General features: G+C 34.8%; 1 protein-coding gene and 1 pseudogene across 4 annotated transcripts in view; one reads left to right on the top strand and one right to left on the bottom strand.

The window, feature by feature from the left end:
- Window positions 1-22826, bottom strand: part of Kiaa1328 (KIAA1328 ortholog) — a 308994-nt gene that overhangs the window by 88131 nt on the left and 198037 nt on the right. The window lies entirely within an intron of this gene.
- On the top strand, window positions 9274-9939 carry LOC101716654 (small EDRK-rich factor 1 pseudogene; annotated as a pseudogene).

The raw sequence follows: 22826 nt of genomic DNA on the forward strand, positions 1-22826 counted from the left end.
CTAAGCTGTTTATCAAGCATATCTGCAGTCCCAAAGGATAAGTGACTGAGACAGGGGTATTAAAACATTTGAAGAAATATGTCCTTAAAAATGACAGAATATTTCCTAAATTTGATTAAAAAACTCTGATTTAATACCTAAAACCAAAGAAAATGATAATCTTGGAAACAACCAGGAAAAAGAGTTGATTACATACAGAAGAATGATGACATTCAGGACAATTAGCTACTACTCATCAAAACAATAACTGGGCAAAAGACAGTAGAGCAGTAGCTTCACAATGCTGAAAGAACAAATAAATCTGTCACCTCAGAATTCTCTATCTCAGGGACTATCCCTCAAAAATGAAGTAAAAAAACAGAAATAATTTCAGACAAAAACAGGAATAATTTATCATCACACCTGCATTACAAGAAAAAACAGGATGTTTTTCAAATTAAAGGAAGATTACACCAGATGGAAATCTGAATCTATATAGAGAAACAAAGAGCATCAGAAAAAGGACATGTGTAGATAAATATAAAAGGCTGTACTGTTAAACATTTCTTTTAATTTCTTTAAAAAGTATTATGAATATGGCTGGGGATTTAGCTCAGTGGCACCACCCCAGCCTCACAAATGCAAGGTCCTGAGCTCGATTTCTGGTACCGGAAAACAATTTAAAAAGTAGTATGAAGCTGGGCATGATGGAGCATGCCTACAATCCCAGCTACTTGGGAGGCCAAGCAGAAGGATCATAACTGTTATGGTTTGTGTCTAGATGCCCTCCTAAAACCTCAAGCAGTCTTAGATGGGGCTTTTTCAGAGGTGGCTGAATCTAGAGTGTGTGATGCTGGGATTAAAGCTGTGTGATTACTAAATCAGTACACTGATTGGTTTGGCACTACCCTAATCCCAGTAGTTTTGATAAAGGGGCAGAAAGAAGGTGTTAAGGTTCCCTTGTTGCTTTTGCTACCATGTAGGCACCATGAACTTTTTCTCCTCTGTGGCACCCCTCTGCATGTGCCACTCTGCCTTGGAGCCAGCCAATTACAGACTGAAACCTCTACAAACTGTGAGCTAAATAAACCCTGTCCCCTTTAACTCTGGGTATCAGGTATTTTGTTTCAGCAATGAGAAAAAACTAAGACAATAAATTTGAGGCTGTCCTAGACAACTTAGTGAAATGCTATCTCAGAATTTTAAAAAAAAGACAGGGAATGTAGCTCATTGAGAAGTCCTGGGTCCAATCCCTAGTAACACACACACACACACACACACACACACACACACACACACACTTAAATGTTCAAAGCAAAAATGACATTTAATTAAGGGGTTTACATAGAAAACTGAAAAAAAAAGTATTATCCTCTCTCCAAACAAACAAAAAGCAGAAAAGTCAGGTGTAGTAGCACACATCTATAATCCTGTAACTCTGGGAGGCTCAGGCAGGAAGTTTTCAAGTTCCAGGTCTGACTGGGCAATTTAGTGACTGAGTGAGAGTCTGTCTCAAAATAAAAAAATAAAAAAATAAAAAGGGCTGGGGATATATAGTGTCAAGGCCCTGGGTTTGGTCCCCAGTAACAAACACACACACACACACACACACACACACACACACACACCCCACACAAGCACAAAATATATAAAAAAAACCTTAAACCAAATGGTATCATTAAGTTAAATTTAAATGAATTATGGACTCAAATGGAATAGATTGTCAAGACTAAAGATAATTCAGAACATAAGCATATACTGCTTTCAAGAGTGGCACCTGAAATATAAAATAATAAATAGGTCACTATAAAAGGATGGAAAGAGATATGCCATGTAAACAACATATGCTGAAGGCGGCAATGGTTATATAGTACCAAATCAAGTTGACATTAAGAAAAATGAGTATTACCAGAGATAAAGACAAATATGATAAAATGGATAACTTATCAGAAAAACACATAAATTAAAAATACATATGCATCTAAAATAGAGCTTCAAAATAGGATAACACTGAAGGAAAAAAGTATAGAAATCCACACAATATCCCAAGATTTTAGCATTCCCTTGTTATCACTTAACAGGACAAGACAAAAAAAAAATCAACAGGCTGAAGAAGAATAGAACAACATTGTTCATTAATTTGGTCTGGCATGTATAAACCAAGACAGATCATATACTGGATGATAAAGTAAATTTTAATACATTTCAAAAGAATGAAAGTTAATAGAATATGTAATCTGATCACAATGGAGTTAAACTAGTAATAAAAAACAAGTTACATAAGCTAAACATTGTGGTACATACCCATAATTCTTGGGAGGTTAAGGCAGGAGGATTGACAGTACAAGGCCAAGATGGCTACACTGGAGTGTCAGGCCAGCCTGGACTAAGTAGCAAGATCTCATCTCAAAATAACAAACAAAACAAAAATAAAACAAAGCAACAAAACATAAACAAAAGAAAAAAATCTAAAAAATATTCCCAAGTATTTTGATGTTATTGAACATACCTCTGAATAAATTATAATAGGTTAAAAATAGTAATTAATAGGTACTGTTAAGTAAATAAAAAGGAAACATAAAATTTGAAGCAGTTTTTTGAGGGAAAATTGCAGCTAAAAATGGAAGATTAAACTAGATACTATATTGGCAAGGAGAAGGAAGGAAAGTTACTTTTTACTAAAAGTAACTCCATGAAATAGACATATAGTAAAAACATGAAAGAAACACAAAAGTTGGTCTCTTGAAAAGACTAATAAAATTGATAAACCCCTATGCCAAATCACAGATGGTATAGCACTATAAAGAGATGGCATACCTACCCATAATAAAAGAATAGTAAGGGTATATTACTTTATGCCAATATATTCAATAAGATAAAATGAAATGCATACATGTCTGGAAAAATATTTGTCAAAACTAACTCAAAAAACAGAAAATATTAACAGATTCATACTTACTAAAGGAATTGAGTTCATAATCAAAGATGATCCCACAAAAACAAAACAAACCAAGCAAAAAACCAAAACTGCCCAGATAGTTTTGTTGGTAAATTCTACTACAGGTGAGGAAGAAATATTACCAATCTCACACAAATCCTTTCAGAAGTAGGACAGAACATTTCTGAACACATTTTATATTACTGTGTGATATGAAAATCTGATTTTAATGAAAGATTAAGAAGTAATATTTCTCATAAATATATGACACAAGAATCCTTAACAAAATATAAGTTAAAAAAATGAAAATCCAGCAATATATAAAATATATATGATGGCCTAGTGAGGATTTTTTTTCAAAATGAAGTATTTCCAATATTCCCACTAAGTCCAGGTAAATGATCATGTTAAAAAACCAGATGATTATACTAATAAATGTAGAGAAAATAAATGTTTATAAAAGCTCTGTGAAACTAGGAATAAAAGATAACTATTTCAATCTGACAAAGCATATTATGGCTTGGATGTGGTTTATTCCCCCAAAGTTCATGTGTTGGGAACCTGATCCCCATAGTGGTGGTACTGTTAAGTATGGGACCTTTAAGAGGTGAGACCTAGTAAGAGGACCTTACATCATTTGCAAGTGTGACCTGGGAAGAATTTTTTTTGTGTGTGGTACTAGGGATTGAGACCAGAACTTTCATACTGGAGCTACAACCCCAGTTCTTTTTTATTTTGAGAAAAGTTCTTGCTAGTAGGCACAAGTAGAACTTGAATTTGCAATTGTCTTGCCTCAGCTTGTCAAATACTGGGATGATAGGCATATGCTACCAGGCACAGCCTCCTAAAATAATTTCTCATAAAAAGTTACAAAACTTATTCTACTTGATTTCATGATTTACCATAAAGCTCAAGTAATCCATATTGTGTGTTACTGGTGAAAGAATGGACATACAGATCAATGGAATGGAAATCCATACATCTGTGTGGATATATATGCACAACTGTCTTTTAACAATGTATCAGTTAATTCCTCAAGAAATGATTCTGGAATAATTTGATATGTACATGAAAAAAAATCTTGAGCCCTATCTCACAGTATTCCAATGATTTCAAAACAGATCACAGACTTAAATATCAAAGTTAAAAAAATACAACTTCTATAGGAAAACACAAAAGGACATCTTTCTAATCTTCATCTATATTAAAAACTCCAGCTCTTCAAAAACACCACCAAGGAAATAAAGAGGTAAACCACATGCTGAGAGAAAAAGAGATAAATACCAAACCTTGGCAATGACATGGAGTAACTGATACTTTCCTAGTAGAATTGTTATACAAGTGGTCCCTGGTTTACAAGGGTTCAACATATGATTTTTCAGCTTTATAGTGGTACGAAGTAATACACATTCAGTATAAACCCACTTTTAATTTTGATTTTTTTCTTAAACTAGCAATATGTACAATATGTACAATACTCCTACAATATGCTGGGCAGAGGAAGGGAGCTATAGCTCCCAGTCAGCCATGTGATCACAAGGGGAAACAACTGATTCTCTACAGTGTACTGTGTTGCTATATTGCTCAGTAGGTTACATATATTAAATACATTTTCAACTCACAATATTTTCAATTTATAATATATTTCTTGGGATATTTACTCCTTGTAAATCAAGGAGCATTGTTAGCTCCTTGGGAACAGTTTGGCTGTTTTATTTATAATTACAAAACAAAGTTACAATATGTTACTGTAATTCCAGTTCTTGATATTTATTTAGGAGGAAAAAAGTCTGTGTTACTAAACACTTGTACACAAATGTTTATAGAAGTTCAGTTGCTCTCCTACCCATTCATAAAAAAAAAAATGTGGAAGCAATCCAAATGTCCACCAACAGATGAACTGATAAACAAGTTGTGATATATTTACACAATGGGTTACTACTAAGGAATAAAAAAGTAATGGAATATTGAAACATTCAGCAATATAGAATATCTCCAAAACATTATGGTGGGTAAATTACCACACACATGTGTAATATAATGTATGATTATGCTTATTAGAAGATTTAGCATGCAAAATAATTTGAAGTGATAAATCACTTTGAAATCAGATCGTTGCTTACTTGTGGCAGGAAATTGTGAAGGAACTTACTGAAACATGACACAAGATACTTTTTGGGGTGACAGATTCTTTATATATTACTTAGGGTATTAGTCACCCAGGTAAATTTATTTGTTAAAACACATCAAACTTGGTATGTACATCTTATTTATTGTAAATTTTATTTCAATAGGTGATTACAAAACAAAGTAGAAGAAAAAAATTTTAAAAATACACCAAGGAATTTTACAGTATACCAAGATGTATCAAAATTAAACCCAGATACTAAACTGAAGCATATACTTTGTGCCATGTACCACAGTCAAAATCTAACTGCCAGTTAAAGTGTTCCTTATCATTTAACAGTCCAGATAAAACATGCAAAATCCATTGAGAAGGTTGGTATGTCCACATCATTCACTGATATGGATGGTACTAATGGGAATACTTTCCTGTTATTCTTATTAACTGTTGGAGCTGTTAAAAATGATAGCAAAATGATCTAGGTCAAGATAGCAGAAGAGATTTGAAGCCATAGCATTTAGGATTGCTACACTGTACAGGTCACCCTTAGGTCACTAAGATTTTACTAAACTATAATTTCATATTTTATTATTATAAACAATAAACACTAAATGGGAAACCCTGAGTTTGGGTGGAAAATACAGAAACATTTTCAGTTCTTGAAGTCCAATAAAATTCTAATAATCCAAATCACCTTAAACTTTTTCTATTTTGCCCAAATTTCATATCGCGATAGTATATCTGAGCTTGAATGGCAAATTGTAAATGTCATTCAGGACCAATTGAAAACCATTTATATTTGCATTTCTTAAAAAGTAGAAAAACATTAACCTTTTGTTTTATTGAATTAAAATGCCACAGAAATGCTGATGTAGTCTGGGGAGACTGAAATACTTTTACAAAGAAGAATAGCTGTCATTTATTAACACAAAGAACAATTACTTGATAGGATGCCTTCTGACAAAAAGCAGATTGGTATTCTCATCATAGAGAAGGCATTATGAAAAAAAAAATCTAGCCTAGACCTCTGAGACTTGAATAATTTAAAGCTGCATTTGGTGCAATTTGAATTTTTCTTTAGGGAGGCAAAGTTAAATACCTTTAATTTGTTCTAATTATTTCAAATTTGCAAGTTAATTATGGCTGATCATTAAATAACAAAAAGGACTATCGTCTCCATAGAGTTTTACCTCCTACCCTCTGCATTACTTAAGCTAGATTTTAGTATGCATGAATTAACTTTCTAAATAATCACACGGTTTGACTAAATGGCTCAGTAAAATGAGCTCTGATCCTCAGAATAAGCAATAATGGACATTAGAAATGCTACTGGGACTCATGTTACTTACATTATAAGTATTTTTAGTGGGGCCTTATTTACTAATCTTTATGTACTGCTCAAGATAGAATACCATATAGATACATTATTCTGCTTTACTGGAGGAAAAGTCCAATCTCTGAGACAATAAAAACTAATGTCCATTTAACACCAACTGAATTCATGTTAAAATTAATGCAGAGATGTGATGATGGGATTTAACTTGTTTTAGCTGTTCATCTCAATAAATCAATCTAGCAAAAATGGTCTTCTCGATCTATAAATGGAATATTATGGATCTGTTGCTGTGCCAAGTTAGTCAAACAGCAAAAGCAAAGAGAGATCCAAGCAAGTATTTAAATTCCACCTACTACATTCAAAGAAAGAATTCATGATTTTTATGTTGTGCTAGTTTCTAGTTATCATTTCTGTGCATACTTGGCAACTAATGAATATGAAGCCAGATGTCACACAAACAGTATTTAGAACTTGTCTTAAGAACAGTTTTCCTAAATGTGCCAACTAAATCTTCATACCCTCATAAGTGGACCTGTGAATGATCAAAATATTTTGAGACCAAAGAATTTAAAGAATAAAATTTCATAGATGAAATATTCCATACACTGTCAGATCTTTCTGTTGTCCCATTCATGAATCAATATAAATTTTATTTCCATATATGTATTCAATAAATATCCGAGAGTCTAATATGTATCAGTTCTGTATGCAAACATGGAAGTACATGAAGGAAGGAGCAACTACTTTTGAATATTTATAGGAAAACAAGGAGAAATAGGCAGCTAAAGAATGAATACACAATGTGGCAGGTGTTATGATGGCAGTATACAGAATGTTGCAGGGAGAATATAACAGTAATAGGAAGCTTGGAAGAAGAATAGAAGGGAAATGATGAAGGGGCTGAGGAAAGACAAGTCAGTTAAAAGAATGATAATTTACTAGCATTTATTATGAAAAAGGCACTGGGATGGTCCCTGGCTCCAAAAGATGCAGCTACACTGCTGTAGCATTTATACCACATCCCTTAGGTATGCTGGATAGAATAATGGTCTCTGGATGACAGTAACAGGTACTTTAGAAGCACAGAACACCTAACTTAGATGTGTGCCGCATAGGGAAGACAGGAGTCTGACTTTGAAGGGTAATTAGGGCAACATAATGGCTGAGAATGATACTTTGGTGTCAGACAGAATTGGGTACTCTACAGCTATCTTAAGTTACTTAACCTCTCTGGGCCTCACTTCATCTATAAAACAAGGTTAATAATAATATGTAACTTATAAGATTGTTGTGAGAGCTACATAAATGAACATATGTAAGATGTATAGAAGGGTCCTCAGCGCACACACACACACACACACACACACACACACACACACACACACATATATATAACCTAAATGTTGGTTTCCATTTTCATCTATTATTACTTATATAACTATAAAATGAGGTAACATTTAGAAGGTTTAGAACAGTATCTAGTAGGTGTTCAAGAAGTTATCACAGAGTGGCTGACCAGATGCATGTTATAATTGCTGAGAACTATAGGGAAAAAGCAAGTCATTTTTTGGATAAAGGCAACTGGATAGCATTTGGAGACATTTAATTTGAGGCATTTGTAAGTCATTTGGGTGAGACTTTTCTTTTTGAAATGGGGTTTTTCTTTGTGGTCTGGGCCGGTCTGGAATTCTTGGGCTCAAATGATCTTCCCATCTCAATCTCCCTAGTGCTGGGACTAAGGCCTGTGCCATCATGCTTGGTTGGGCTAGATAATATTATCATGCAGTTATAAGGACAGGTTTGCAAGAGGGAGAATGCTGAGATCTGAGATAAAAATTTTACAGTTATTGGCATAGAAATATGACCTATAGTCATTCACAGTCATTCTTATATTCATAGGCCACATTTCAGTTTCAACAAAGCATGCAGCTATGAAACTTCAAAAATTTGGCACAAGATGAGAAAGACACCATGAGTACATGCTTATGGTATGCCAAAAAGCATCTTGCAAATAAACTGTGTATATTATACAAGCTTTTGGAGCCAGGGCTAATCCAATCTATAGTACCAAAGGTCTGTAAGCTTATTGTAAATGCCAAAAAACCTTATGGAGGTCAGTTAAGGAATGTGGTTGAAATTGCCCTAAAGAGGGCCGGGGATTTAGCTCAGCAGCGTAGCACCTGCCTGGCAAGCGCAGGGTCCTGAGTTCAATCCTCAGTACCAAAAAAAAAAAAAAGAAATTTCCCTAAAGACAATCAAAGTCCATTGGTGAATCAATATATAGTCGCTGAGTTACCACAGACACAATGTAAAGACCAACCTATGCTTCTACTAGCTCTAAAGCAGTGAGTGGTTTTTAAGTGTGGTTTAAAGATGTAAACAGTATTTTCATACTCAGAGGATATTTGTCTTTTTCACTTTCTCGCATGAGTATACAGTGAAATCTCCAGGAGGTACACAGCATGTGACATCACAACAGAGTGAATTCAGTACCTGATGTAGAGTCCAGCTTTCTTCTATTAAGCGAGACATTAAAGAGAGTTGCGAAAGTGTCAAGCAGTGTCACTCTTCTCACAAAATATTTTTTTTGTTTTGGAAAATGTAGTTTTCATAAAAATACATTATTTATACTAACATGTAACAGATCTACTGTTATTACTTTAAAATGAATATTTTATTTTTCGTTTTAATTCCTATTATAGTGAATGTAATAGATATTACATGAAATAGATATAACCTACATAACAGGTACATGGGGTCCTCAATAAATTTCGGAGAATAAAGGAGTCCAGAAATCAAAACGCATGAGGCTGGGGGGGGGGGCGCCGGCTGTGAGAGCGGAGGCGTCGCCCCGCTGAGGGCCCACGTGGGCTCAGCCTTCCAGATTGTCGGGTGGCAGCGGCCGCTGGGCATGTGAGGGAACCGTTGCTTGTCTGAGTCGCTCTACTCTAGGCTCCGCCGGGTGGTCGGCATGGTCCGTGGTAATCAACGAGAACTCGCCCGATAGAAGAATATGAAGAAAACCCAAGAAATTGGCAAGGGAAAAAGAAAAGAGGATAGCTTGACTACTTCTCAAAGAAACCAGAGGGACTCTGAGATCACGCAAAAAAAGCAGAAGGCAGCTAATGAGAAGTCTATGAAAACAGGAGAAAAATAATGACCAGCTCTGGGAAACGTGGGTGCTACTGCCAACTGGTACATCATAAGCTCCAAGATCAGGATTCCTTAGAATGAACAAGCATTACATGTGTTTATAACTCATCCTCAAAACTGTTTACCTCAAACTTTGTTTTTCGGCCTTAGTGTGATGTTTCAGAACCATTCTTCAAAGAATAAAACATCATGCATGCAAAAAACAAACAAAAAAACCCAAAATGCATGAGGCTGCTACTCTATATGGCTTGATAAGTGATGAGTCTATAGGAATATACCAGAACATCCTTTGGAAAACTGAATGTGGTATTAATATGGAAGATGCCTGAGACAAAAGGCAGGAAAAAATTTTCCAGCAAAAGCTTTTAATTTTTAATATCAGTATATAGTAAAATTAGCTTTTTAGGGGGCCGGGGATTTAGCTCAGTGGTTCTGCCACCTGCCTCGTAAGCGCAAGGTCCTGAGTTCGATCCCCGGTACCCAAAAAAAGAAGAAAATTAGCTTTTTAGGGCATACATTTTTATGAATTTTAATACATATATAGATTAAGACCATCCTCACAATTAAGATACTGAGTACTTCCATCAATCTAAAACACTACTTTTGCCATTCCTCTATAGTCACACCTTGCCTCCTACCCTAAAACTTACAACCACTCTGTTCTCCACTACCATAATTTTGTCTTTTATAAAATGCCATGTAAATGGAATCAAACAGAATACAAATTTTTGAGACTGGCTTATTTGACTTAGCACAATGTCTTTGAGATTCATTTCAGTATTGCATGTATTATTACTTCCTTTTTATTTTTTTTTATATAATTTGGGACATGTACTATTTTGAGCATAAATCACAGTTATTTATATTTTAGATTCAATATATTCTCTAATAGCTAATGAGAGGTTTTACTGCATCTCTTGTATGTATACTTGGTGAAAAGGGAGGAGTCTTTGTTGTGCTGTGCCTTCTTTGAGGTCTCACATTTCACCATCTTTCTCTAAACTTAAATCTACTACTTAAGATTGGAGAGGGTTTTTTTGTATATCCTTTTATTGGTACATTTTAGGTGTACAACATAATGACATTCATCATTGGAGATATGCACCTTTAATACTTCCTTTTTATTGGTGAGTAATATTCTATTATATATATTTTTCATGGTAAATATCCATTCCAATATATATGTGGTTTCCTAAATTTGGGTATTGTAAATAAAGGTGCTATGAACTAACGGAAACTCCGAAAATTCGGAGCACCCCCAACTCTTAATCACTGATAATAGCATGTTTTAAGTCTTTTATCAAGTTAATTATCATAACAGGTTAACAGCCAGAGTAACAGACCAAAAAACATAGAAAACACATAAAATAAATATACTACACCAAGGCATCCTTTTAGCTATATTGGCCATTCTGGATTCCTACATTCCCAACAAAATTTTTGTGACAAACTCTTTAAAAATACAATCCAAAGGAAAATGAGGCAGGATGATCTCTTGAGCCCTGTCTAAAAGAGAAAAAAAAAAGTCCACCTAAATTTCTCCAAATCTGACTATGTGATTTACATTAAGGGAAGGCATATTTCCTATTTATTATTTATTGGAGGAAAGTCAACTTACCTTTAAATATACTCTTGAGAATTTATCAAGAGTTCCAGTTTCATTTGGCCCTTCCCTTCTGTCCAAGCAAAAGATTCACATTAACCTCACCTAATCAAGATGCATCATAAAAGTAACTCATTCTCTGCCATTTACAGAAACAAATGTTTTGAGGTCTGACTACTGAATAAAACAGCTACCTAGGGGCTATCATGAGGTTTTCTTGTCTTCTTGGATCAAACAGAGCCAAAAGGTAAAGTGACATTTATAATCAATGAAACTTTTATAAAAATCCTAAACAAGCATGCTGCAGGTCCTTTTATGTTTTCATACACTCAAGATGACTCAAATATGTACACATTGTTCTCTATCACAGAGGCCGCATAGTCATTGATAGCAAGCAGCATTGGATAAATGAATAGCAATTTTAAAATCTTTGTTTTTGATTGTGGATCCTCTATCATAGAACCAACATCCACTAAGGTAAATGAGAATGTAACAGAAAGGGGAGAAAAAGAAAAAAAAATAGTGTTTTAGAGGGACTCAAAGAAAACACTTAAAAAAACATAACTGGAACAGCCAACTTTGAGCTATAAAATTATGGATTTCTTGTCATTTGTGTGTGGGTCCTACTCTGGTACTCAGTTCACCCAGAACTTTCCAGTAGGATAAAAGCCCTAGAGTATGAATAAGGAGAAAAACTAAAGGCTTTAATTACTGTTGTGTGAGTGACTTAAAGGGAATCAATCATGCCACTTCAATGCTAGTAGTTATATATAATTCACATAAGGTGAGATTTTTGTCTTTCTCGTATAATGTTTGTTCCTACTGCCATTTACTGTACAGTTACCAAATGAACTACAGTTTTAAAATTCTGCAATTTAGAATAGGCCTCTGTTGAGTTGTGCTTTTTTGTAAAACATTTTCTGTGCCTGTGTAGCAAGTGTGATTCATCAAAATCCTCACTTTTAGGTGTGACACTGGATTGCTTATTGGAGAAAAGCAAGGAATAGGAGCAGAGGGTTACTAAATATGAACATATTATAACTTTCAGCCATGAAAAACAAACTGTGACAATATGTTATGTCTACAAGTTCATGCACTTAGAGATGCAGACTCCTCTTAGACTGCTCAATGGCACTGCAAACACAGAATCGACATATCGAAAACTGCTTCATAACAATGATTTCACATAACACTGTCCAGGCAATTTTGATGCTCCATGGAATTTCCAGTGCCCAAAACATGCAAAAATATGTGCTAAAGATAGCATCACAATAAAAAGTTTACTGAACACAAGTCATGCTATAAGTAGGACATGTAAGTCTTACAAATTAATTCAAAAAACAAGCATAACCAGAGTGTAGAAAGTATTTTCTGTACTTCTTCCTAAACTTGGCATTATTAGAATTACCCAGGGCATTTTCTAAAATACACATCCCTGAGTACCACACACAGAAATTGTGATTTAATAAGTCGGAACTAAATGTCCTTGGTTTTGTTCATAATTTCTCCTACAACATGGATTTTAGTTTCCATCTAGGAACTAAATAGTTATCTAATATTTTAAAGATATGCTGTGTTTAACAGGCAAAATTAAGACTTTCTGATAAACTCTTAAGTATTAAAATCTTATACAAATTTATATTATTAATTACTGCACAAAACCATCACATCAAAATATTACTATAGATTACAGAGATAAATTATTTGAAGTATAGGATCATATCAGGCAAGTAGAAAATTGATTCTTAGCCATAGGCGGATTAATGTAATGATTGGGAAGAACATTGAGAGCTTACTGTTCCAATCAAGAGAACTTTAAGTATAAAAGAGCTAGTAGGATAAAACTGTAAACACATTATTTGTGCTGTCACATAACAAACTAGAAAGAAAATGTCCATATTCGGTATGGGGAAAATACCTGAGAAAGGGGTTTAAGAGCAATACTTAACAGGCTTATATGTTCAATCTGTCAAAAATAAAATGAAAATGCTTTAACAGGATTTTTAAAGGGAAATGTCTCATACTGTAATATTTTGATGCTCATAGGAATAGATTTTAATAACTTCAAATATATATAAATATATATATCTCAATTATGATGGCACAGTATATATAAATATATATCAACTATGATGGCAGTTTCTTATAAATTATGTCAGGTCTACATAAAACTATCTCCATATACGTAAATCATGAACTAACTTGGTGAACTCTTTTTTTTATACAAGACACTAATTTCCTTGATTCTACTAGGACTTATAATTTTTTACCGATTTTGTGTTTTTAAATAATTGTATATATACCTAATGGTAACAATTATTCTCTTTCTCTTCCTCTTTTTCTAAAATTCTTTAGTTTACACGCTGGACTATACCTCTATAGACTATTTTAACTCTAAAATTAAAAAAAATCCATCATCACATTTCTGGTTTTTATTCTTTTCAGTATAATTTTTCAAGACGTACAACCTCTATAGTATTAGTATGGTAGAATAGAGTTTGCTTTTCCTTTGTTGAAACTGTCATCCTTTTCTTCTTGTCACTGATCTGTCAGTGCTTTTCTTTATTTTAGAAAGCTAGAAATTTCTAAAATCTCCATGCTTGGTCAGAATCTTATACTTAGAGGTTCCTTTCATATTAGTTTCTTTATTCTCTCTAGAAACTCTTCAAACTTTCTAATGAGTAAAGTTTACAAAGGTATCCTTTTTCTGTTTTTCCTCAAAGACACTTACTTGCTTACAGGTAAAGCAATTATGACTGAAGACATACAAGAGTGAAATTTTGGTAGTTCATCGGGATAGTAAAGTACCTCAAGATGAGAAACTTCACTTTTAGGTAGAACTAGGGCTTTTTCTGGCTTTCCTTTAAAGCTCAAGAGCTGGTTTTCTGGGTGAACTATTAGACCTTTCATTTCTTGAGTAAAACCATTCCTTTCTCCCCCCACCATATTATTTACTTTTATTGAATTTTTTAATGTTACAGAGTTCTTGCACTGCCAAACCATGTCTGAGAATTCAAAGAAAGAAGTGGTACAATGGATTGCCTCGTCCACCCATCATACAGTATATTAAAACTTGATTCATGTGCATTTTTGTAATCTCACAATCTTAAAAAAATTCTAACAAGAGCTGGAATTTAAATCTACTGTAGGTCTTCAGATTTCCAGTACAATGTGCCATTAAATAAAATCTCATATTCATCTCACTCCACCTCTCAATAATATAGCCCCCAATTAAATTTTGAGGGACAATCTATACTTTTCAAGGAAAATATGTGACTCAAGGTCCAAGAGAGTACTTGTTTTTGGTTCCTAAATGACGTCTTCAGCTTAACCAAGAATCTCTTATTTTTCCCTTAATCATCCAAACTCCCAGCTACTCACCCAAATACATCAGAAGGCAGGCATCACACCTGCCACATCAAATAATGTCACCATTACTGCCCGCAGTGGCCAGCAGGGACCATTCCTTTCTTATACCATCCAGCACTTCTGTGCTTCACCTTACTAACACAGCAACAGAAGAGTAAATAATCCCTTTGCCAAACCACAAAGACATAGAAATACTGTAATTACTCATCTCTTCTTTGCTTAAGGAAATGGTGCTATTTTCCTCATTTAATCTCGGCCAAAATAACTTCCATATATTGCTTTACAAGGAAAAGAATAATCAACCAAACAATAACAAAAAAACTGACATTACATTTGTCATGCAGCGTATTTTAGTAAATGTCACTGGAACTCAGCACAGCTAAATTTTGTTCATAATCCCACCTTTTCTTATTGGTAAAGTAGTGAAGCTACCATTACATCATACTGAGCACCCACAGATCACTTGGTACACTGTAAAATAAAGACAAACTTAAAAAAAACCTCGAAGCTTCCTCTGATTTATTTGCATATTCCTGTTTATACTTTCCAGTTTTTGAAAAGAAAACTATTTTTCAGTAATTTTAGACTTCCAGAAAAATTTCAAAAATAATACAGAAGGTTTACATAATCCTTCCTTTAGATTTCCCTAAAGTCAACATCTTATAATGCTACCACATTTATCAAAACTAAAAAAACAGCACTGGCACATGACTATTAACTAAACTCCAGACCCCTGGATTTCATCAGCTATCACACTACGCCTTTGTTGTTATTGCTCCAGTATCGATTCCAGGTTACCACACTGAATTTAGATATCATATCTCCTTAGTTTCCTTTAATATATGACAGGTGCTCAGTTTTTCCTTGTCTTCCATGGTCAGGCATTCTGTACAATGCTCAATTTGGATCTCTTACTTTCTCATAAGTATAATTTTCTGAGCATTTAAAAGCACATTTAGGAAATCTCTAGCTAGAAGTGAAGTTTTTCCTTATCCAAACCACAAGTTATATGTTACAACATGATTAATCATTGGTGATACTGACCTCAATCATTTGATTAAGTTAGTGTTTGCTAGATTTCTCCACTTAGGATTTCTCTCCTTTTCATACCTTCTTTCTTGGGTGTGAGGTACCAAGTATAGACCATGTTCAAGGGGGGTAGAGATTAAGCTCTTCCTTCTAGAGGGCATAGTATTTACTTACATGATTTGGAATTCTCAGTGAAGATACTTTTCATTTATTCAATTGTTTATTTACATACATATGGATTTATGTATATTTATTTTATACTTTGGGTTGTAACTCAGTATTATACAATTACTTTGTTGCTTAAATTGTTCTAATTTTGGCCACAGGCTGGCAGCTTTTGGGTTGGCTCTCTTTGACATTCCTCAATCCTTTTGAGTTTTGAGCACTTCATTGGTTTCTGGTGCCATGGGTATGTTTCATTTTCTTTGTGCCATCCCTACAATAAGCCATTTCGCTTAGGAGTTTTGTTTTTTTTTTATTGGAGAATGGTGTTTAGAAACCAAGATTTGGGTGCTGGGTGAACTCATTGGTCCTTCTAGGACCACTCAGGAGACAAAGCTAGGAAATATATTTACCAACCCACATCTGTATTTATCTTGTATATAGGCAAGATTATTTTATACAGACATACTAGGGCCTGTATTGTGTCACTCTTAAATTCACATGTTGAAGCACTAACCCTCAATGTGATGGTGTTTGAAGATAGGGCTCCTGGGAGGTAAGTATGTTCAGATGAAGTTATGGGGAAGTTGCATACAGCCCTTATACAAAAAGACAACAGAGCTCTCTTTCTCTGTGCCATGTAAGGTCACAGCAAGATCGTGGACATCTGCAAGTCAGGAGAGTCCCAACAAGAAGCAACAATGTTGGCACTTTGATATAGGACTTCTAGCCTCAAAGCTTTCAGAAAACAAACTTCTGTTGTTTAAGCTACTAGTCTTTTTTTTTTTATTTTGGTCATGGAAGCATAGGCAGACTAAGGCAATACATAAACGCGAATATGTGCAGTGTCTCCAATTCTCATTTAGCATCATACCATTAATTCTAGCTTTATCCCATTGTATATCTATAACTTTCCTCTATGTCTTTTTAAAACTGGTAGATTGTAGGTGTCAGTAGCAATCATAGGCCTGCAGGTGTATTTCACTGGAACAGACATTTACTCTGGATAGTGAGTTTTCCTGTTATGTACCCAATAGTTCTGCCAAAACTCCCCCCTATGAGCTTATAGAATGCCTTCTCTACCACCATGGTAGTTTACACAACACAGAGTCTGATTAAGAAACTTAATTCACAGAAATGAAGTATGGCAACTCACCCATGCACAGGGAATTCACTGGTACTTAGCATATGCCCCATCGTCATAGAGCAGCCGTCTTTAGAAAACAGTGAAATGGCCTTTCTGAAGATTCAGTTACAGTGTTAACTAGGTGACAATATCTTGAGGGACCAGGGAAGATCCTCTATTATGCTCTAAATCATTTTCCAATATACTCTGCTATTTATTCTATAGCTAGGGTTCAATGGGTAGAAATGGGAATGGCTCCACTTACTATTACCTTGAGGGATCCACTAGACAAATTTTTGTTTCTCTTTCCTTTTCAGTGACTTTAGGCTTGTCTTAGTTCTGAAGGGAGGGATGCTTCTGCCAGGAAACACAATGATTCTTCTGAAGTAGAGGCTGAGAATGCTACCTGGACACTTTGGGCAATTCACACTTTTGAATTAATAGGAAAAAAGGAGTTGCTTTATTAGCTGCGGTGAATGATCATGATTGCCAAGAGAGAAGCAGGCTGTTATTACACAATGGAAAAGTATGTCTAGAATACAGAAGGTACTGTCTTGTGATTAAAATGAATGGGAAACTTCAAAAACCTATTTCAGGCAGGAGTAGTACTGACTGGCCCAGTCCCTTTAGGAATGAAGGTTTGGGTCACTCCAATGAAAAAAGAACCACTAAAGTGGCTGTTGGTATATATGAAATAGGTATTAGGAGAAAATAATTATAAATACTGGTTATGTGGCCAGTTGCAGAGATGCAGACTGTAATAGTTACTATTACTTTATTTTGTTCTGAATATGTTGATATAGGTATATTAACCAAATTGTTTTGTTTTCTTCCCTTTCTTAGCCTTTTCTCATCTAAGATAAGATGCATTAAAGATTAATTTTACATCTCAGCATTTTAGTGAAAGATATCAAAAAGAGTGAAAATCAAGGCTTTGTGCTCTCCTCTGGAAAAAGTGTTAGCTTGCTTTTAATTGTATCATGTTAGGTGGCAGTATGACATTTTTAACTGTCCTTATTTAGACAGAAGTTAAGTATAGTTTATGAAGATGTATATGGATGCCAAGTTGACAAGGTATGGGGGCTGCAGTGGTCTTTTTCATGTGTTAACTTGGTCAGGCTAAAGTGCTCAGTTAATTAAATCAAACACTAATGTAGGTGTTACTGGGATGGTATTTTGTAGATGTAATTAAAGTACATGAAATCCTAGGCAATCTAGATGGGGCTGCTTCAATTTCTTGAAAAGGTATAAAAGGAGAATGAAGCTTTCTTGAAAAAGAAGAAATTCCCTCTATGATTTGGAGCTTCAGCTTGTTCCTGAGTTCTAGCCTGCCCTTCCTGACAGCCTGCCATATAGATTTTAGACTTGCTTAGCCAGCCCTGACAACTGTGTATGTCAATTCCTTGGATTACATTTTATAATATCTATCTCCTACTGGCTCTGTTTCTCTGGTTGACACTAATACAATACTCTACAAATGCTACGTGACATAAAGAAAGATTCTCTTTCCATCAAATAGCCTAGTGCTCAGATTCAAGGTTAAAGAATTAAGGCTTACAAACAATGAGTACCAAAGTATAAAATGCCAGCTAGCAAAAGCAATGTGGAAATCAATCCTTTTCACCATAGGAGAAATGTGAGAAACAAATGAGTTGAGACTTCGATATAAAATTTTCTCTGTAGGATTATCAAAAGTTAGCACTGTTTCATATCTCATAGTGGGTTTTTTGGAAGTAGGCACCTGCAACAAACCACTATAGACCACTCAAGATCCTAACTATAATACATTTTATGATCACAATGTATGTCAGAAACAAGGCCTTTCTCTTTTCATCTTATTTTCAAGTAAATCTTCAGCTATCCTATCCACCCAGGAAGTTTTAAAGTCTCAATATTTCCGTAAATAAAAGAATGTACTTATTTATTAAGGAATGCATTTGTTTATGGTTTTGTGCTTTTATGTTTATTGTGCGTATTCAGTTATCCAGAATAGAAATATCAATTTTTAAACTATCTTCAGGTATTTAGAAAAGTAAATTGAAGATATTGCTAGTTAAAAATGAAAATCTTTTATGGCATGTAAAAATTTTATATCCTTCCAGAGGGAACTCCTGGGACTTATGAAAACAAGAATAAGTAAACTGACTTAATAATCACTATTTTTTACCTTGCCACCTCTATTCATTTATAGGCATATAAAGTCTTATGTGCCAACATGAAAATTTTTTGTAAAATGATTTTGGCTTCCATCCATTTTGCCTTAGTCCTTACTCCTTCCTTCTACTGAAAAATATATATAACATTTCAGTTGTATAAATAAAATACCACAATGTGTATAGGTTCCTTTCATAAAAATTCTTTTTTATATATTTTATCAAATATCCATGAACAGTCACTGAAAGTTGTAGGTTTTGGATTAATCTCCATTTATTAAGACATACAAAAAACATGACAAGAAATAACTGATTTTTTAAAAACACCTTAAAGTTGACATCTTCAAGTCTACTGTTTCCATCTCCTTCATGTTCACTATCTGAGGTGCCATCTCTTTTCCATATTGTGACAAGAACATATAAGTTTCAAATTAGAGCAGAATAGGCAGTTACTGCCTAAAAAGAAACCATTGTCATTACAAATAAATTTAGGAATGAGGTTATCAAGCAAGCAGATTCAAGTGGCCATGAAACTTCTAATTCCTCAATCCCACTAATTATTGGCTAAGAAGAAAATTGTTTTCAAAAAGATTTGTGAAAGTATGGTAAAGCTAAGAACACTACTATTAAATCCATTCATGTGTAGCAGATAAAGTGTAAATGTTTATAATTTATTATCTAGCCCTTTTATTTTACAAGTGGCAACAGCAATATTCTTCTGGAAATTTCTCTTCTTTTTTTTTATTAAGTTTCTTGATACATATTAGGTATACAATATGATGACATTCATCATTGGGAACTTGTAACTTTACATGATACCTCTTGGTTCTTGTATTTTTCCGCATTCCCCTGCCCTCTATTGAACCCCTCCACCCCTCCCTATTTATAAAGACTTTGTATCCATTTTTTCCTTTTCTCATATTTATTCCTTTCCCTTCTTCCTTTTGCCCTACCCTTCCAACCTCCTCTTCCCTTTTGCAACTTTTCTTCCTATTTCAAATTATCTATGATACATTTTGATCCTTATTCACACTTTCAGTTTCTCACACCAGAGAAACTATTCGCTATTTACAAGTGTGTTCTATTTATTTCATTTAAGAGGATAGCTGCAATGTGCATCCATTTAGCTATAAAAGTCTCTAGTTTATCTTTCTTTAGGGCTTAGTATTGGTTTTTATAAAAAAAAAAAAACAAAAAAACCCCACATCTTCTTTGTCCAGTCTACAGTTGATGGGCAATTGGGCTGTTTCCAAGATTTAGCTATTACAAACTGTGCTACTATAAACATGAGTGCACATATATTGCCATGATATAATTCTTTTAATTCTTTTAGGAAGACAGCCAGCATGGGAATAGCTGGGTCAAATGGGACCTCCAATCCTTGTTTTTTGAGGTATCTCTATACTGATTTCCACAGTGGTTGCACCAGTCTATGCTCCCGCTAGCAGTGGAGCAGTGTTCCTCTTTCCCCATAGCCCTGCCAGCATTTGTTATTGGTTGATTTCATGATAGCAGCCACTCTTTTTGGAATGAGGGGAATCTCAGCTTTGTTTTCGTTTGCATCTCTTTTTTTTTTTTTTTGGTACCAGGGATCGAACTTGGGTCCTTGTGCTTTCCCAGCAGACAGCTAAACCACTGAGGTAAATCCCCCACCCCTTCATTTGCATCTCTTGAATGACCAGTGATGTTGAACATTTTTTCAGGTTTATTTGCTGTTTCTAATTCTTTGTCTGAAAAATGTCTTTTCATTTCAGATGCCCATTTTTGGACTGGGTCTTTAAATTTGGGAGGTCTGATATTTTAAAGTTTTTCATATATTCTAGATAGTAGCCCTTGGTCTGTGGAATAGCAGGTGAAAATATTTTTTCCCACACTGTGGGTTGTCTTTTCACTCTGTTGGTGGTTTCTCTTGCTGTGCAGAAGCTTTTTAATAAGATGAAATCCAAGTTGTTGATTCTTTGTGCTAGTTCATGTGGACCTGAAGTTTTGTTCATGAAATTGTTCCTACGCCAGTGTCTTCAAGACTTCTACCTGACCTCTTTTCCAGCTGGTTCAGCATTTCTGTTTTAATATTTGTTTATTTATTGAACTGTATATCCTTTTATTGGTACATTTTAGGTATACAATATAATGACATTCATCAATGGAAATTTGCACTTTTACATAATCTCTCTCCGTTCTTATTTTTTCCCACTTCCCCTGCCCTCCCTTCAACCCCTCCATCCCTCCCTATTTACAGATAATTTGTTTCCTTTTTTTATTTTCTCATATTAATTCCATTCCCTTCTTTCCTTTCCCCTACCCCATCCCCTTTGCCCCTTTTCTTCCTATTTCACATTATCTATTATACTTTTTAGTCCTGATTTACACTTTTAGTTTCTCACAGTAGAGAAACTCTTCGGTATTTACACGTCTGTCCTATTTATTTCACTTAAGAGTATTGGCTCAATGTGCATTCATTTAGGTATAAATGTCTATAATTTCTCATTTTTTATGGCTGGTAGTACTCCACTTTAGTAAAAAAACCCACATTTTGATTATCCAGTCTCCAGTTGATGGGCACTTGGGCTGCTTCCAAGTTTTAGCTACTACAAACTATGCTGCTATGAACATGGGTGGACATATATCACTGTGGTATGAATCTTTTAATTCTTTGGGGAATATACCCAGCAGGGGAATAGCTGGGTCAAATGGGACTTCCAGTCCTAGTTCTTTGAGGTATCTCCATACTGATTTCCACAGTGGTTGCACCAGTCTACACTCCCATCAACAATGGAGGAGGGTTTCTTTTCCCACACAACCCTGCCAGCATTTGTTATTGGTTGATTTCATGATAGCAGCCATACTTTCTGGAGTGAGGTGGAATCTCAGTGTTGTTTAAATTTGCATCTCTCGGATGACCAGCGATGTAGAACATTTTTTTTTTCAGGTTTATTTGCTGTTTCTAATTCTTTGTCTGAGAACTGTTCAGATGCCCATTTTTGGATTGGGTCTTTAAATTTGGGTGGTCTGATTTTTTTAAAGTTCTTCATGTATTCATGATAGTAGACCTTTGAGGGACAGTTGGTAAAAATTTTTTCTCAAATTGTAGGTTGTCTCTTCATGCTGTTGATGGTTTCTCTTGCTGTGTAGAAGCTTTTTAAAAAGATGAGATCCCAGTGGTTGATTCTCTGTGCTAGTTGAGGTGTTGTTCACAAAATCTTTTCCTACACCAATGTCTTCAAGAGTTCTACATAACCTCTGTTCCAGCCGGTGCAACATTTCTGTTCTGATATTTAGATCTTTAATCCATTTTGATTTTAGCTGAGTGCATGGTGAGAGATACAGGTCTAGTTTTAGTCTTTGGGAAGTTGAAACCCAATTTCTTCAGCACCATTTATTAAAGAGGCTATCTTTCCTCCAGTGAGAGTGTTTGGCTCCTTTGTCAAGATGAGGTGGCTGAGTGTGTCTGGAGCTGTTTCTGCATCTTCTAATCTGTTCCACTGGTCCTCAGGTCTGTTTCTTTGCCAGTACAATGCTGTTTTTATCACAGTAGCTTTCATGTTAGGGGTTGTAATACCCTCTGCCATGACTCTGTTACCTAGAATTGCTTTTGCTATTCTGAGTCTCTTCTTGCTCCAAATGAATTTTTGGATTGTCCATGAAGTATGATGCTCGGATTTCAATTGGGATTGCATTGAATCTATATAGCAGTTTTGGAAATATGGCCATTTTCACTATGTTGATCCTTGCTACCCAGGAGCAAGGGATGTCTTTCCATTTTCTGATATCATCTTCAATCTCTCTTTTCAAAGTGCTATAGTTTTCACCACAGCAATTAGACAAGAGAAAGAAATAAAAGGAATAAAGATAG

Source organism: Heterocephalus glaber, unplaced genomic scaffold (genome assembly GCF_053883595.1).
Source record: "Heterocephalus glaber isolate CG9 unplaced genomic scaffold, H.glaber_assembly_v1.0 deba00000331, whole genome shotgun sequence".
In the NCBI taxonomy this organism is placed as follows: Eukaryota; Metazoa; Chordata; class Mammalia; order Rodentia; family Bathyergidae; genus Heterocephalus; species Heterocephalus glaber.